The sequence below is a fragment of the Corvus brachyrhynchos genome, unplaced genomic scaffold (genome assembly GCF_000691975.1).
Source record: "Corvus brachyrhynchos isolate BGI_N302 unplaced genomic scaffold, ASM69197v1 scaffold32, whole genome shotgun sequence".
NCBI classification, from domain to species: Eukaryota; Metazoa; Chordata; class Aves; order Passeriformes; family Corvidae; genus Corvus; species Corvus brachyrhynchos.
In genome coordinates, this window is record NW_008237919.1 from 11283266 (window position 1) to 11287293 (window position 4028).

Here is a 4028-nt window from a genome sequence, read left to right on the forward strand (position 1 = left end):
CTGGGCCCTTGTTTAAAAATCCCCCCAAAAAACCAAAACCCTGTGGCTGACGCTTTATCCTAGTGTCCCTAAAAAAAAAAAAAAAAAAAAAAGCTGATCTACTGTATTTTAATAATAATAACATTTTGTAAATGCCATGTAATGCTAAATCATTGATGTTTCACATCAGATGCTTATTATCATTACAGCTTTGTTTGGAATTTCTGTCTAAAAAACCCCAACACCACAAAAATCAACTCAGTTACTTGGGTTCATTCTGATCTCTTTACTGCTCCATAGTCATACCTGGTTTTTTGAGGACTGACTGTGATTTACTCTACTGGGGTTAGAATTGCATCCAGACTAACTTCAGTAAAGACACTTTGTAATTGCAAAGCAGAACCAGATTTGAAATAACATTCTCATGATCAAAGATTCCAAGAAGCTTTTGTAGTAATTGGAGAATAACAACTATATAAAATGTGTTTGCTTCTCATATTTAAATGAAGCATAAAGATAAAATGCATGAGAGGCATATTAAATGAACACACAGATACTTTATCTGATAAGACCAAAGCAATTGAGTGGGATTTTAATTTAGGTATTTGACTGACTTTGTGAAATAAAAAATGTTTTTGAAGTAATGCTGGCCTTGTTCCACAATATCTGAAAGGTTCACTCAGTTGTGGATTGCTCCAGTGGGCTATTCCCTTCACTGATGATATATTATTATTTATATTGTATCCTGAGAATACTGCACATGTAAAATGCACAGGCAGAGTTCCAGGCCTGAAGGCCTGCAATCTGAATGTGCAATATAGGATGGGTGGTATAATAAACTGCAGCCCTTTACTCCAACTGTAAGAAATGTCTTTCAGCTCTAAAATTATACCCTTCATCCACTTTGATCTGAAGAAGCATTCAGTACACTACAGTTCTCATCCTGTGGCAACACAGTCTGACTGTAGTGGGTAAGAGAAGCAACTGCTGCCTATGAATTCACCATCTTTAACAAACCAGACTTATTTCTTAAAAAATAATATTCCAGGAAGTCACTTGCATGAAAATTGTTGTTATGGTTTAAGAAAGGAGAGATGGAAAAAAGAGTTGAGAAAAAAATATTCTGAAAGTCTGCCATTTGTAGCAAAAAGGCTATTTGAGGGTTGAGTGGGCACACGTTTTGTACAGAATTAAGTAGCCTTGGGAAAAAAACTTAAGAACAAAAACTCTAAGCATCTTGCATCATTACTTTGACAAAATAACCCTGTACCCACCAATTTTGAAAGCAGAACAAAAGACCCAAATACTTCAGGCTGCTTCACAGAAGTCTGCACTGACGAGTGGGTCTTATTTATAACCAAGGTATGCAGTCTATCCCGAGCTCTGACACTAATAGCAACTGACTGAACATCTCAGGAAAGGCCAAGAGTGTGACAGAGAGAGAAGGAAAAGCCCATCAAAGATTGTCTGTGGTCCACAGTCACCACTTTGGCTCTCCTGCCATAACGAAGCTCTCTGCCGTGAGGGGCAGAAGTTTTCTTAGTAGTGGAATGAACTTCCCCAGGAGGTAGGCTCATAAACTTCACCTTTTCTCCCTTCATCTTGAAGGTCTGTTTCTTTGGGGTTCTTTTTTAAAAAATGCTTCATTAAAACAAAAACTGTTCTGTCATCTTTCCCTCCTCCTGCAAAGAGGCAGTGGGGAATAACGAACACAATTGGGCAAATCTCTCTGTATAGTACAGTCAGTTAGTCCCACCTGAATCGAACTGCTTCAGGAAAAATTCTATGAGCAAGACTTCTTTGGTCTCCATCCTTCAGACTCTTCTCCATACTTGTTTCTGCATGAGTGAATAATGTTGGTATATATTTTGATTTTGTCCCTAAACTGCCTTAAAATATAAGCTATTATATTACAGCTGGTGAGGGGTCAGTAGCTCTGACCGAGGCTGGGCATACCCTACACTATTATATGCTACTGAAGGGAAATCTAATGATTTCTGCTTGAAATAATTATTAAAATATCATTATGTTAACAAGGCTGCTTTTATTTCCCTTGTTTCAAGCAATTATGTAGTTTGCTTCTACTGGCTTGTGTGTGAACTTAGGCAGTCCTAAAAGTGAGAAATAATATGCTGGCTGCAAAATGAGGCAGTGTAAAAACAGCTTTACATTCCATTACCAATAATTCTGCTTTGTCATAAGTCACCTTTTCTTCTTCTATGCCACTTCTAAGGGAACATGCCCAAAGTTATTTCCACAGACTTTTATGTTGGCTGTTTCAGCTCTAACTTTAGAAGTTATTTTTTTCAAGGGCTGGGAGTGGTTCATCACTTTGGATGGCCCATCACCTCCACTTGGTTGTTTCTGCCTACATGGTAATAACGTTCTTGTTTTCCTGAAGAAGACCACTCCTTATTTGCTGGGGAGAAATGAAAAAACCCTGGCATTTATGCTTTTCTTCTCTTAAAACATCGGGTTATGATCAGTACTTCAGCAACAGCTTCATAAACTGAGCCTTCCACTAAGCAGTGGTGAGACCCTTCCAGGGGAGGGTAGGTGATACCTTTCAGAGTGCTCCAATTCCCATCTGTCTGTATAAATCACAATGCTTAGTTATCTACTCATGTCCAGATGGGATTTTGGAGTCCGTGGGACAATGGCACATGAATGAAGGAGAGTGAAGCCTGCTCTACCAGTGTTCAGAACAGCTGACCTTGCACTTCCTTTGACCACTGATTTCACTAACAAATTATGATTAAGAGGCAGAAGAGTAATCCTGCCAGTGTGAGCTTGGGTTCCCTCTGTAGATTTACTGCTGAGCAGGCAGAATTGTTTTGGAAGACAGAAAGAGAGTGTGTTTTACTGTTTCTCAACATGATAATCTGACTTCTTCAGAGAAGCTCTTATGTCTTTCATGAAGTACTATATCCATCCCAGAGAAACTGCATACCACTGTGAGTCCAATTTATGTCACTATTTATATAAAAGCTAATTTATATAGTGAAGTATATATAGAAGTAATGTATTTTATTTTTTCTACTCCAGATAGTAGAAAAATACGGGATTAAAACAATCACCATTATATCTGATTTTGCTAAATAAGTTCTATCACTGCTAAGGGAAAAAAAATCAGATTGCAACTTTAAATGTTCCTTTAAACTTCTTCCTGAGCATACCAAAGGGCAATTTTCTAGGAAAAGCCATGGTATTGCTCTCACTGCACAGGACAAACTAACTTGTGTGTAAGAGAAAGGAGTTTCAGAAAGGCAGATACACAACTCTGGTATGTAATGTAGATTAGAATTTAACATTGAAGACTATTTTGCAAAGACAGTTAAGTCATTCTGCCAACCATAATGTCCCTTAGTTATGCAAATGTCCAAGTAGAGCAGCGATTATCTGCCTGTGACAATGCAGGTCTTTCCACTACTGCTAAGGATAGCTTTATGAGAAGGTACTGCTGCCCCTATAGGACTGGGTTGCCTGAGGGTCATTTTCATCATCTTTGAACATGAAAAAGTTTATTTAAATGTAGTCCTGGAACCTGAAATGCTTAATTCACCCATTCACAAAAAGCTGTCTGTAAACTGATGCAAAATACATACAGTAACAGCTATTCTAGTAAAAGTTTACATCAATTTGCCAATTTTCTTCCCTCACTGTCTCAGATCCTACACGTTGCCATGTTATCACCAGACTTTCAGCTATTGCTGTGCATTTACTGATTGGAAACCATAGTAGGACACATTCCTGTAACAATGCAGACCCAAGGAGAAAGTTATGTTTTCTCTCTAGTAGTCACCATTCATAACTTATAATATACTCTGTGAAAAGACTGAGAAAACCATTGATTGATTTAAATCTGCCTTAATTTTTGACCAAAGGCAAAAACTCCACACACTGGTGCTTAACCATACTTTGCATCAAGTACAAGCATGCAGTTTTCCATACAAATTCCATAAGGTGTTTAATCTGCTATTGCAAAAATACTTATTTGCATACAATCACACCCTGCTGTGGTTTTAAATGTTTTCTGAGAATACATTTTG